We start from the raw sequence: 14,316 nt of genomic DNA, 5'->3' as shown, positions 1-14,316 counted from the left end.
GAGCCGAAGTCGGATGCTTAACCGACTGAGCCACCCAGGCGCCCCGAGTGTCTGCAGTTCTAAAGGAAATTTGCAAATGCCAAGCCCAGAAGAGGGAGCTTAAGGCTTTGTCTGGAAGCCTCTAAAGTTTTGCCCTAATTTAGAATCAGCGACTATAGTTGCACCTGGCCAATAGGCTTGTGTCCCTGCTCCCTTTTCCTATTTGATCTGTCCCAGTCCCTCACACATAGCCTGACATTAGTAGGTGCTCAAAGAATGCTGCTGGGCTGAACTGGAATAAGACACACAAGAAATGAATTCATCCGTCATCTGCTCATTCAATAAGTGCTTATGTGCCCAGGCGCTGTGCCATTGGAACAGCTTCCTTGTAGAGGGCACCCCTGGAGTTATGCCGCTCAGCACGGCACTGGGTTGGTGGCCTTGTTTAACTGGAGCAGGAATGCTGAACACTGGCAAGCCCAAGGGGTACAACATCTTGTTGCTGCTGAGGACACGGCTTCACACAGGAGGCAGGCATGAGTCAGGAAAGTTAAACCCAAGGCCTGCCATGACTTTAGGGCGTTTCTGAGTCTAGTGGATGAGCCAGCCAATGACCTAGACTCTTAACTTCTTGACATCAGTAATCCCAGCAATGTTCATCCGCTCTGTATCACAGTCATCATTTCCTAGGGTATCAGCCTGCTTTCTCCTTGAACTTCACCATCTCATCCCCTAAGCACTGCCTTTTGGTCTGTCAGCTTTCTCTGATTTTTGAGACTATGCCAATCCTTATTCCCGGTCCTTTTGTTTCTGCCCTGTAATTCTTCCCCAAGCCCTATAACTCCCCCCAAGGTGAGTGCAAGGACAGCTGGATCACTGGGACTGTACCCTCCAGCATGCTCAGTTTTGCGCACCCCATCTCATACCCCTACACATACCAGGGAAACCTCACTCACAGGTCCCTGGTTTCCAACTTCAGCTGAGTCCTCAGGTCCTTTGAAATGGCTAGTGACACTTGGAAGGAGGGACCTACATGGGGATGAAAGATGAGAGGTAAAGTGGCAAGAGTGGGTGAGCCCAGCCACACATACGGGAGGAAGGGGAGCATGGCCAGCAGTGCCAGGTGCTACAGAAGGGCCAGATAGAGTGACCCCTGAGGGGAGGCTGCTGGATTCACCATCGGGTCACTGATGACCTTTGGGGAAACTGCCTCTGCAGAGAGCAGACCGCAGCAGGCAGAGGGGTGGGTGAGAGATAAAGCAATAGACACAAGAGAGGCTCTGTTAAGGGAATTTGGCTGGAAAGGGAAGGCAGCGCTTACCAGCCCGAATGCAAGTGCAGTTCAGAGTATTCGAGACTGACGTACCTGGACTGTGCGACCTTGGGAACATCACAGAACTCCTCCAAGTCTCGGTTTCCCCATCTGTAAATGGACAAGACATCACCTACTTCCTTGGACTAGTGTGAGGATTAGTCAAGGCACATAAATCTCTATGCACCTGGCACATAATGAGGACCCAAATTATCATCTTCTTCATATTTGCAGGCTTTGGGGAAGCAGCCAGTGGAGAAGGGAAAATTAAAGACTCCGGACAGGGTGGTAATTGGAAGGGTGTGTCCTAGAGATGGGAGACGGGAGAGGATGAGCTGTATCTCCTAAAGGAGGAGGGACTATTCTCCCTCTGAGGCAACAGGAGATGAAAACATGGAGGAAGATGCAAATCAAATTCTGAGGTGAAGGGGCTGGAAGCTGTGGAAAGTCCATACCAGAAGGTCTCTGCTGTGACCTGAGACTGATGTAGCCCTTTTCAACCTGCAGTTCCTCAGGCTTCCTTTTCCATCTGACCAGTGAACCACTAGAAGGAAGTTGTCATGTCCACAAATTGTTTTTATAGACTAAACATCAATGGTTTTTCAAGTGGTGGGGTTTCTACTGATGCCATCTTCCTAGGCGATCCTGCCAGTATGTTAAAGTGTTAAAATGTGGACCTAGAACTAAGCCTAAACATTTCCGATATGGTCTGCCCTGTGACCAGCCCAGGGGGCTCCCATGTCCCTCTCTAGACACTTGTGACTCTGCCAACGCAGGCAAAGGTTCTTTGGGTTTCTAGCTGCCAATTCAGCTCTTGGTTCACACTGATCTTGCAGTCAAACGAAATCTCTAAGTCAATTTCACATATAATACCATCAAGATGGGATTTCTTCCTCCTCTTCCTCCTCTTCTTCTTCCCCTTCTCCTCCTCATCCTCCTCCTCCTTGTCCTCCTTCTCCTTTTAAATCTTTTCTCTTTTAATCACAAAGCACACAACTCTACTTTTATTCCTTTAAGTTTTATCTTTATTTTGACCCATCCTTCTAGTCTTTCAGCTTCAGTTCCCCTGGCCCAGAGGAGGAAGTTACATTTCAGACCTGTCCGGTGACTTAGTGCCATCTGTACAAAGAGTCTTTGTTGGTTGCAGCCAGGTGCCTCTAACTACCCTGGGGACAACCCAGGACTGTTCAAAGGTGCCCCTAGTTTTGAATGGCTGTGAGGATGCACAGGAAGATGGGTGCTCTCCTGGGCCAAGGATGTGGAAGACTTCTTTGGAGAAGTGGGCGTCTCCCGGAGAACTCGAGATGCAACTTTCATAAAAGGTCCTCAGCAATATCTACTTTCCAGTCCAAAACCACTCTTGGGAAATGAAACTAACTGTACAGAGCATTGATGCAAATACGCAACCTTCCTGATAGCAAATGGGAGTAAGACTTCCAGATGGCACCTATGATGCTCAATATACGTTGGATGAATATAGAATGAATAAATGAGTCGCCAAATGAGTAAACAAAATGTAGATGATTTTGAAGCCCCCACTGATATAGGCCATAGCAAACTTGCTGCACTGGGGAGGAGAGTGGCGCTGGGGTAGGGATTGTGGCTGCCCAAGTCGCAGGGTGTCCAGAGGACATGAGTGTCCAGAGATCAAACAGCTGCCTTCAAATCTTTGATCTTCTCCCAGTTCTCCGCCATCTTGTTTTACTCTTCCTTGGGCATTTAATCCTTCCTTCTGTCCCTTCCTCCATCATTTTTCCTGGGAGGAGCTTGTGTAAGGATGAATTCAAAACAAAATAGCCAGTTGGAAAGGACAGCTCTTTCACTCCCCCATTCCCAAGAAAGATTTGGGAGAGGAAGATGTAAAACCATCAAGTGGTTCTCAGGAAGCTCCATGTGATTCACAGATACCATTGCTCCCCACAGAGGTGGGGAGCTGGGAAGAAACAAATGTGGCTGCTCTCACCTTGGAGAGGAGTAAACTGAGGCAGAAGCTCAGGTAGGGCATGGGAGGTGACAGGAACAAACAGAAGGCTGCTGTTTCCAAGGCCGGTGTTCTGCCTGCAATTACCCAAGCCCCAGCCCAGGTTAACTACACTGATTCCTTACCATCTCTTCTAGGAGCAGGTAAGGGGATTTAGAAACCATCCTCTCCAAAGACACAATGGCAAGTGCAGGAAGCAGGACCCCAAGCTTCTCTGGATTATTTTTTGTTTTGTTTTGATAACTCACATGAAATAAACAGCCTTTTGAAACAACTTTTATTAGAACTATAAACTCCTCATGGGCAAGGGTGGTGTCTTTTTCACCTCTGTGACCCTCCATGGTACTTAGATCAGTCCCTTGTATATGGTAGATGTGTAATAAATATTTCATAAAATAATAATGATAATAAGTGCTTTTCTCACCCGGAATACTCAGGCCCATATCCCACTACCAAGTGCCCCTACCAAGTGCCAACCAGCATTCTAAGTGCTTTGCAAATGTGATGCAGTGAGTGGGGATTTGAGGTCCTTCCCCAAAGATGATTTGCCGCATAGTTGTGGATGGCCTGCCAATGTGGCTCCAGTTCTCCTGAGCTGCAAAAGTGGCTCTGGGATTCACCAACCTTGTATGGGATCCCACAGTTCACTTATTCAGAAACTGACCCTCAACATCAAATGGTAGTGAAATATATCAAGAAACACACCCTGCTTTATTTTTTCCCTGAGAAAGCTCCTATTGTCTAATCTCAGCTGAGACGGGGTCAAGTAGGAACATGGCTTCTTTGCCTGCTCTCTGGCTCCCTGGAAGTTTCCTAAGATGTTTCTGTGGCTCTCATGTCATTGGTAGTCCAGCTGTCCTTGAGGAATGGAGGTGGGTTTGGAGGCCTTACTCCCTAAGGGCGGTGACCCCTGAATGTCAAAGACAGATAAGGATGGGGAAGGTTTCTCCACGTGGGCCCCGGTCCTTCTCTTAGCCCTTATAACAGGAGGGTGTCTGTACTGAGGTGTCTGGAGCTAATTATTCTTTTCCCCAGTGGCCCTCATGGGCATCACCAGCAGTGGGGCTGTTTCTGTGAGGGGTTTCACTGTGACATGTCCTGGGGTAACCCACATAGGAGAGACTTCTAGTGTCCCCCAGTCTCCAATTTACCTTTCTTCCTTAGGAGTGGACCCCTGCCCCCAATATTTAGCTGACGCACAGAGTAAAGGGTGCCTTTCCAGCTTCCCTTGCTGGTTGCATCTCTACGCCCACCCAGTGACTGCTCAATGATGGAAGTGAAAATGGTATAGGGGGTGGGAGAGGATGATGGATTAGGAAAGGGAGTAGCAGAACACACATGCCCACTGCTGAGGATGGTGAGAAGGCAAGATAAGGAGATCCTGGGTCGGGACAACTTCATGAAGCCTACGTCCAGATTTCATTCACATAAGAAAGAAACATATTTCTGTCTTGTTTAAACCATCTTAGGGGTAGACAGTGGGGTTGTCGAAAGCCGCATCTCATTCTCTGGCATCTGGATAGGGCATGGGGCTGCTCGTCCCATTGATGGTCTGAAGGTTTCCGGAAGTGAAACACTTCCTCTAAGAACTATTTACCAAGTCGTGGGCAGGGGATCCACGCCACAGGGCTGACGCAGATCTGTTCAGGGTGGGAGGGGTGTTCAGAACGGTCTCTGGAGGGATTCTCAAGGAAAGGATCCTTGGGGAGAAAACCTCACTACAGTCTAAAAATTCTGCAGGACCAGAGCAAGTCACAGCCTCCTTTTCAAGGGTGTGTTCCAAAAAGTGCAGTAGAGACAGATTACATGGTTATGAGGGAGGGAGGGGAATGGTTTTAATAAGCAACGAGAAAACAGAAGGCAGAGTTTTCCAGACCCAAGCCTTTGCACCCAGCTCTGTTATTCTTTCCTCCTTGCCTCTCTTTTCTTTACCTCGAGAAACACATCATCCTTCATTGCTAGAAATCTGTTTACACTTCGGCCAGCAAGCAGTCAGGTGTTTTTAAATTGAAAGCAATATAAATTCCAAATCAATGGACTTAAGGAAGAAGAAATGTATCAGCTCATATAGCTGGAAAGTCCAGGGGCTTCACATGCAGCAGGGTTCAGGGGATTCCACAGGGTCATCAGGTTCATCTCTGGGCTTTACATTCCTCTGGGGGGTGGGACTCTCCCCTCCAAGCAGTGACAAGCTGGCCACCAGGGGCCTTAAGACCACCTTATTCTGGCTTAGCAAGCCCTGTGGAAAGCCAGAATCGCTTTCTCAATACTCTCAGCAAAAGTCCTGAAATGATGCCCCTTTGACTGACTTAAGACTGGGCCTGCCTCTGAATGCCCTGCTGATAGGCAGGTGGATAGAGATTGACTGGCCAAGCCTAGGTCATGTGTCAGTCCTGAGCCTGGGTGGGGCCCCCTCGCCAGAACCTCTCGGACAGTGAGTAGGGGAGGGGCAGCTCTCCAAGAAAGATTAGGACAATGCAGAGCAGCCCAAACAAAGTGTTTAAATCTGTTACATCCAGGGGCACCTGGCTTTCATAAAGCCTGCCCAGGAGGCAAACCTTGCTTACTAATTTCAGTGTTCTTCATTAGAGAGACAACCCATGGGAGAGACCCAGGAAGGGAAACCAGAAGGGGGCGGGAAAGATGGAATTCGTTTCTTTCCAAGCTGAAAGCTAGAAGGGCTAAGCAAGGGAGGTGCTAAGGGTGTGGCCCCTAGCTGTACTGTGGGGCACGGACCTTGGTGCTGATGTTCAAGCAGGCCTTTTGAAATAGTAATGGCTTAAATCTCCCTGGACACAAGAGCTGGATGTTAAGAGCTGGGGGACGAGGAACCTACGCTAGGTGGGCCCAAAGGGAACCCCAGCTCCCTGCAGATCCAGCCCAGTAAGATGCGCAGGTAGAGCTCACTGTGCTCAAGGGGATGGGAAGCATAGCTGTCGACACGGAAGGATTGGAGGCCTTAGAGAAATGCCTAGATGACCCACCTCAAGGAAAATATCCAGCCTCACAGCCAGGAGTGTCCTGTGTGTGTCTGCAAGCTGCTCCAGCTCACATTTATGGACATGAGGATTAGAAGGACGATCTCTGGCCCCTTCCCCAAAATTATCCCCATAGATACCACTAGTGAGCACCTTGGGCTCTTTACACGCGCGTGCACGTGCACACAAACACACACACATGCACACCTGCCTCCATGCCTGGTCACTGTCACCTTCTGAAGCAGGTGCTCTTGCCTGCACTGCAGAGGAAGCTGAGACTTTGACCTGCAGTTCTGGGGACTCGCACAAGTTATAGGGACCCTTCATCACTGTGACCACCCTTCCCCAAAGAAAAATGACCAAAGCTGCCATGATGTCACCAGCACTGGTGTTGGGCCCTGGAGGAGAGTGGGAAATGGCCAGAGCAGCAGCACCATGGCCTGCAGTCCAGGGAACACAGTGAGGTTTACTCTCACGCATGCTTGCCCGCCAAGTGCTGCTGGTCTCCCAGGCCTGCCCAGGGCTGGGTCAAGCCTCGGATGCCCATTCCCAGGAAGAGCACCTCCTCTTCCCTTCTCCCTGCCATCTTGGGTTCTTGGACATCCGTGGTTAGAAACTGGATTGGGAATTTAATTTTTTCAGCACTTTGGTGCTAAGAACCAAGAATCAGGACTTCGAGTTTACAGCACAGCCTTTTCTTAACAGTGTTTCGTAGAATCCGTTAAGATTACAGTCATCTCCCACAAAAATCAGGACTGCGAACCTCTCAAGCCCAACCTAGAGAAGACACGACATGTTCTCATGGAATAAGCCAAAAATAATCCTTATTTTAAAAGTTCAAGACCAGAAGTCTCTCCCCATGTAAACTTTACAGACTAATAGAATCTGGGCCGCAGGGTTAAACATAACAAACAACACACAGCAACAATGTTAAAGATATTGTAGCGTGAAAGCATCAGAAGCAGCACCAGAAATTTGCTGAGGCCTCCATTTAATTAATCCAAGTTGAACATATGGCTTTGGTTACATGTGGTTCCAGGCCAGAGGCATGAAAGCCAGCATTTGTAGGAGAGCCAAGAGGGAAAGCTTCCAATGCAGGCCATGGAGAGAAGGGGTGCCCTTCCCCACCCCCACCTCGGGGGAGCATGTAGCCCCTATCGTCTCATTTCACTCCAGCACTGACCCCAGTCCCTTAACCCTGTACTTGCAAGATTGGGCTCTTCTTCAAAGCATGGATGCTGCCTTATTCATTTTAGAATCAATGGTGCGCTTGTGGAGAGAATGAATGAATGATCGAACATAAATGAACAGAGGGAAGCAGAAGGGAAGGACAGCTCTAACCAAGAAAACTTGCTCTTTCCTAGAAAATTCTTGATGTCCCTCAACAGAGTTGTCTAAATAAAAGGTAATAAAGACTCCTGTGCTAGTATTTAACTTATTATTAGAAAAGGCGAGGGGTGCCTGGGTGGTTCAGTTGGTTAAGCGTCCTTCAGCTCAGGTCATGATCTCACCATCCGTGAATTTGAGCCCCGCCTTGGGCTCTGTGGTGACAGCTCAGAGCCTGGAGCCTGCTTCGGATTCTGTGTCTCCCTCTCTCTCTCTGCCCCTCACCTGCTCACGCTCTGTCTCTCTCTCTCTCTCTCTCAAAAGAAACAAAAATTTAATTTAAAGAAAATGTGAGAGAATGAATCAAGGTCTTTTGATTGGAAGGAGCAGAGACCCACTAGGTTCCCTCCAGCACTGTGGGCTTTAAGGCCACACATGGATAAGAAAGTAAGGGCCATAGACCAAATGGCAGGTCTAATGGCAACCCAGGACAAGCCGCATGGCTCACCTGTTGGGAGGAACAGGGCAACAGAACTCTGTGGAGCCTGACAGAGTGCTAGATGTAGGTCAGGAACCAAGAGGTCTTTCAAAATCAAACACAGCTTTAAACACAGACACCCCATCTCCCAGCCAGCCCAGCAATAGGTTTTGCCCATCCTTGCCCTCATCCTCTGCCAGTGGGGCTTTCAGATATTCATTTCTTCCCCTGCCCTTCTTGCTGCTTATTTAAGTGTCTGCTGCTTCCGGACCTCAAATGTCTGCCTTATCTGTTTCTTTACCACTAAGTGTTCCACCTAGAATTTGCCTGTCAAATTTGCCAAGATAGAAGACCTCATTAGCCTAGCTGGGCTGAGCCTTCACTGGCTGACCAATCAGTAAGTGGGCTGTTGCTTGGACCAGGTGCCTGACCCCGCGGGGTGGGGCCACCGGTATGGCTCTGTGTGTAAGCATAGGTTTTTTTTGTGGGACTGAGAGCAGAGCAGGTGTCTCGCAGGCCAGAGGCCCCAGCCCCTGCTCAGAGACATGGCATGATTAAAATATGAGAGGGGAGGGGAACAGATTATTTGGAGTAACATGTAGAGTTTGTACACTTTTTTTTTTTTTTTTTTTTTTAAATTTATTTTTGGGACAGAGAGAGACAGAGCATGAACGGGGGAGGGGCAGAGAGAGAGGGAGACACAGAATCGGAAACAGGCTCCAGGCTCCGAGCCATCAGCCCAGAGCCTGACGCGGGGCTCGAACTCACGGACCGCGAGATCGTGACCTGGCTGAAGTCGGACGCTTAACCGACTGCGCCACCCAGGCGCCCCGAGTTTGTACACTTTTGACAGTCCTAGTGTGTTTCTGACAATCACAGGGATTTCTTTTACTCTGCAAAGTTGGGGAGCATGTATCCCAGGTGCCCCCTGATGTCATGTGAAAATCGGCAATGGGTGTTGAGTGTGTACTTCAGCTGATAGGGGATTGAGGGGGACTCTAGAGCAAGAGGAACATGAAGCCTTGACAAGGGATGATGAGTATGTGTCGATGATTTAATTAATCCATTACTGAGAGAATCCTCAGGGTAAGAAAGCTGGTTTACAACATGGGAACAAAGATTTTTGTGCACGTAAAGAACAAAAAGGAATGCTGAAGACCACAAAGTTAGATTCAAAGCTGGTTAATGTCCTATGGGGCAACAAACAAAACCATAACCTTTGGGGTTATTTTTTTATACCAGATAGAAATCATTTGCCTCTCTACTGAACCGGAAAGTCATTTACATTTTAGCAGTTACTACACAACGTCATCTAATTTTACAGAGTTATGCATGCCTGGACTCCAACTGATAGTAAATATGAAGTCAAAGTTACCTTCCAGTGGAGAGCCAGAAGACCCCCAGATTTGCTTAAAACATCGCTTTAATATTGAAAGGCCTTTTGGCTCACTCCCTAACCCCCCAGCTGTCAAATTTTAACAATTCTTCGTAACTGAGAAAAAAAATCAACATTTTGCCTCAGTGGGTGTTAAAGAAGGGAAAACAATTGTGAATGTGGGCACCAGGGTTCTCTACCTGGCTTGGCAGCTCCCAGCAGCATGACTTCAAATCTGATCTCACTGGACCTCAGTGTCCTCATCTATAAAATGGGGGCTATTGGGCTGCACACTTGGCACGATGTTGCCCTAAAAGTTATTTTCAAAAATTTTTAGATGGCAACTCCTCCTCCTACCCCTCACCACACTAATCCTGAGAGAGAAAGAGGAAGGGGGAAACAGCACAGAGGCAATTCACGGGAGCAACCCCCCGCCCCCCGCCCCCCACCCCCCACCTCCCGGGGCTGGGAGAGGATCATTTTTGACTGCTCCAGAAAACACCGCCCAGTCCTGCGGGGCAGCGGGCAGTGAGAAGAGAGATGGACCTCCTCCCGCTGAGTGAGGGCCAGGAGGCTGACTGCGCACCTGCGGGTCAGAAGTCCAAGGCCGCATCGCCCGGGGCGGGGGCGGAGGGGGGCTGCAGGCGTGCGGGCGGCAGCGGCTCCTCCCCGCAGGCAAACCCAGCCAGCTCAGCTCCAGCCCGAGCCGCCCCCCCCTCCCCCCGCCCAGGACCTGCTGCCTCGCGGGCGCCCGGCCAGACGCTCGCTGGGGCGACTCTATCAATGAGCCACCCTTGTTTTATTAAACACACACTCTGCAGTTTCAGGCCACACTTGCCGGTTGCCACGGGCGTTTTCTGTTTTGACAGGAGCAGGGGCACCGCTGATCCTTGGAGTTGGAGTTGCCGATTTTGGGTGTGGGGTCTCCTCCGCTTTACCCCTGAAGGCCGGGGGGGGGGGGGGGGGTTGCCCGGCGTTTTCACTGTCTTTCTCAAGCCACCTGACTTTGGCTAAGCGCCAGGCATTTTCACTTTAGGCTTGAGCCAGGAGGCATTCTTTTCCCTGCGGGGTGAGGCGAGAGGACTGTCAGGTAGGTGAGCCGCTTCCTCTTCACCCGCCAAGGGTCACCTGAACACAACCTTTTTCATGTCCAGAATAGATGGAACCAAGGAGCCCTGCCCTCTGGTAGCCTCTGTCACCTCCAGCTCAGACCAGACTCACTGAAGGTCGAGAATGAACCATGCAGGCACCCCAACAAGAGGAAGCAAGGAATCTGAAGGCGGATAAGATAGCAGGGTGTTTGGACCTGCAGAGACTGTTTTTAACAAAATGCTGAGCACTTGTCCAACCACTGCTTCTCAGTGGGGGGTGGGAGCACCGTGGCCATTTGGGGCAGGACAGCTCTTCCTGGCTTAGTGAGGACAGGCTGGGCTGCAGGAGGTGTAGATCACTAGCTGCCCCCCACCAACCCCCCTGCAGCAAATGCCGGAAGCACCTCCGCATCTTGGTGACAGGCAAAAATGCCACCATCTAAATCCAAATACCCTGGAGATTGAGGTGCCTCCTTAGACCGAAAACGACTTTTAGATCATTTCCTAAAATGCATTACAAAAAACCATGAATTGGTTCATCGAGATGTAAGTCGTTGTGATAAGAAAAGTTTCATGGTCAATATTATGCTGGGTTGGGGAAATGGTAGGCTAAAAAGGGGGAACAGAATTTCTTTATGACAGGACTTCTCAGAACCTTTGATATATAAATATGTGTTTTGAATTGTCGAAATTCCCCAATCTAATTGGCAACTGAACTCTCTCTCTTTGGGACTCAAGTTGGGCGACCCACCTTGGGTAACTCTTGACTACACCCTATCCCCCAGATACCCCCCTGTGATTTTCATATCTCCCACCATGCACAGCACAGGGGTGAGCCCTCAGAAGGCCCTTATGTTTTTACTGAACTGAACTCTGGCAAACCAGAATGTGTGAAGCTATCAGGAAGGAGGCCAGAGTGCCCGGAAACCACTGCAAAGATGACCTCACAAAGAAACCAGTGTGGTGGGGCTCCTGGAGCGCTCAAGGGGATGCGTCCTGCTCATGAGAGGGAGCAGGCTGACAGGCGCCTTTGGCTTGCACGGTTCAGGGAAACTAAAATAGCCCGGGGGGTTGGAAGAGAAGTATGTGTGGATGAAATTATTCACATGCTGACAGATGGATCGGAGGTCTCCTCTCCTGCTGGCCCAGCAGCCTCTGTGGAGAAAGCCTTGCCTGGGAGATGGATCCTGGCAGCCCTGGTGAGATGCTGCAAATGAAGCCCAGGCAGATATAATGGCAGTGAGGTCACAGTAAACCGACAGCCACCAGGTGCTCAGGAGGGAAGCTGGAAGCCAGAACATGCACTGAGCTGAGCTAGGAGCGGACCGTCCTGTTGTGCAAAAGACAAAGAGCCGTGTGTTCAGGTCAGACGGATCAGGCTTCTCAAAATGGAAACGTGACCTGTGCACACAGCTTCACACTTCGCTCCAAGGTCAGGGGGACAAAACCCTGCCTATCCCCCTTCGGGAGGATGCCACCCAAACGCGCTCATTCCTCCCAGGGCATGGGCAGGGGGCCCAGGGCCAACAGAGGATCTGCCGCTTCCCATGCAAAAGTGGGTGAGGAGCCCAGTGACTGTCAGGATCCCAGCGCCTCACCCACACCCTCCCTGGCTTGTCAATCAGGTTCTGCTTTCCAAGGCTGCTCTGTGCTAGTGAAACTTCTCTCTGAGCAGTTAGTTATAAGCTGTTGCTTCTTAAATTTCTTCAGTTTAACTGGCCTGGTCAGTGCCTGGGGCCCTGTGTTCAAGATCACAAGCTGCAAAGAAAGAAAAGAAAAGGCAGGCGGTCCCCACTTCCCCAGGGCTGGTGGGCTCTGTGGATCCTGCCTCAGCCTGCCGACAGCCCAGAGTGGTGCTTCCCACCCCTCCCATCCCCCCACCCCACGCCCCCAGCCTGGCCAACTTTTTGGCTCACAGGTCACAGTCAAGCTTATTAAACTTGGATGACAGTAAACCAATGACTAACTGGATAATTAAAGCCACAAGTGAGGAGGCCTGGGTGGATCCCTCCTCTGGAATCTCCAGTGGCCTGTTCCAGAGGCAGTTGCCACTCGTTCTCCCCACAGCAGAAATGCCTTTGTGAATGTAAAACCCTCTGTGTGACCTCCACCTCCTCTGGAAATCACTTCTCCACTTATCCATTGCTTCACCCCCATCCCCCCAAACGCCCCAAGGAACAGGAAATCTAACCACACTCCCCTATGCTGCTTGCTGCCTCATGGACAAGAACATGACACAACGTTTCCAACTGAAACCAAAGTTGCTCAGCAGGGCTTCCTGCCTGGCTGACTAGCCGCAGGACATAATGTGGTGCCCTCTGCTCTTTCTCTTCCAAGCAACTTCTCTGCTTCAGTCACTTGAGGGCCTCCCCACTGCCCTTGGAGAGTGGAGGAGAGCTTCAAAGCAGACAAGCCCGCAAAGAGGACCCTGGGGTGCTTCAAAGACTGTCTTCCCCAGTTTGAAGTGCTTAGTGAGTGCCCCTCCCCCACTTGTGACACATGAAGAGCTACTGAAGTTTGCGTTGTCCCCCAAAAGCATTTCTGTGTTTCTCCTTCTAACCTGGGCAGTGGACCTCCCCCTGGCAGGGGGTTACACCTCTTCAGCGCCTCCGCCCTCTGTCTGACTCACAGTTCCAGCTGCCCCTTCTCCCTCCAGCGCCTCCACCACTGCATCCTTTCCGCTAGGAGACATGGGTGGAGGAGGGGCTGAAAGGGAGGAGGGGGGTGGAGTGGGCTCTATGATCTTTGCATGTGATTCCACGGTAGTGTTGTGGTTATTTTAATAAAAAACAAATTAGTGTTCCAAGTCTTTGAGGACCTTTGATTCCAGGAAAGTATAGACTGTGTCTAGCCCATGGCTCCATGTTGCTTGCCCCCCACTTTGCAGGCTCCTTCTCACCCCTGCTTATAAGCACCCTCACATATGAGAAGAGAGAGTAACTCGGATTTGTACTTGTTAGCTAGAATGTCTTTTCACGAAACTGTAAAACTTCAGAGGGCAGGGACTTTCTGATGTTGAATTTCGTGGTCTTACAAAAGTGCCTGGAAAACAGTAAGTGTTCTTAGGCAGTTTGTACTTGCTGCATTGCTATCATTCCCTAAAAAAAGAAATTAAAATCACTCTGTTCTGAAGATGCTGTATGTGCAAGTGTTGAGGCTTGTTAAAAAGGAACAACAAACCCAAAATGGAGTCACTTATGTTAGGCCCAACCCAAGATTTAGCACCTAATCTAATTGCAGTTTCAGCCTCTCCCAGGAGTGGGTTTTAAACCAGTCAGTCTAAAATTTCCTGGTCAGCACTAGTGGGTCATCTGCCCAAGACCCCTGCCCTGACTCCTAAGGGAAGGTGACCTCGCCTGAAACAATCCTTTCTTTTCTTTTGCTAGTAACTTTTTTGCCCCGCCCCTTTTCTGCCTATAAAAGCCTTCCATTTTGGGGGCGCCGGGGTGGCTCAGTCGCTTAAGCATCCGACTTCAGCTCAGGTCACGATCTCGCGGTCCGTGAGTTCGAGCCCCGCGTCAGGCTCTGGGCTGATGGCTCAGAGCCTGGAGCCTGCTTCCGATTCTGTGTCTCCCTCTCTCTCTGCCCCTCCCCCGTTCATGCTCTGTCTCTCTCTGTCCCAAAAATAAATAAACGTTTAAAAAAAAAAAAAAAAAGTAAAAGCCTTCCATTTTGTATAGCTCCTCAGAGCGCCCTTCCGTTTGCCTGATTCACGAATTGTTGAATAAAGCCGATTAGACCTTTAAATTTACTTAGTCGAATTCTGGTTCTTTAACAGGCTGAATGCGTGTGGAAA

The 14,316-nt window shown here is 49.9% G+C and overlaps 1 long non-coding RNA gene across 1 annotated transcript; it reads right to left on the bottom strand.

Moving 5' to 3' along the window:
• Nucleotides 1-8,954: 8,954 nt before the first annotated feature.
• On the bottom strand, nt 8,955-11,836 carry LOC131517183 (uncharacterized). The gene is made up of 2 exons (XR_009264446.1): nt 11,627-11,836; nt 8,955-10,491 (listed from the first exon to the last, which is right to left on the bottom strand). It is a non-coding gene; the product is annotated as an uncharacterized LOC131517183 (long non-coding RNA).
• Nucleotides 11,837-14,316: the final 2,480 nt, after the last annotated feature.

This window comes from Neofelis nebulosa, chromosome 7, assembly GCF_028018385.1.
Source record: "Neofelis nebulosa isolate mNeoNeb1 chromosome 7, mNeoNeb1.pri, whole genome shotgun sequence".
NCBI lineage: Eukaryota > Metazoa > Chordata > Mammalia > Carnivora > Felidae > Neofelis > Neofelis nebulosa.
This window is presented reverse-complemented; position numbering and strand designations above follow the sequence as displayed.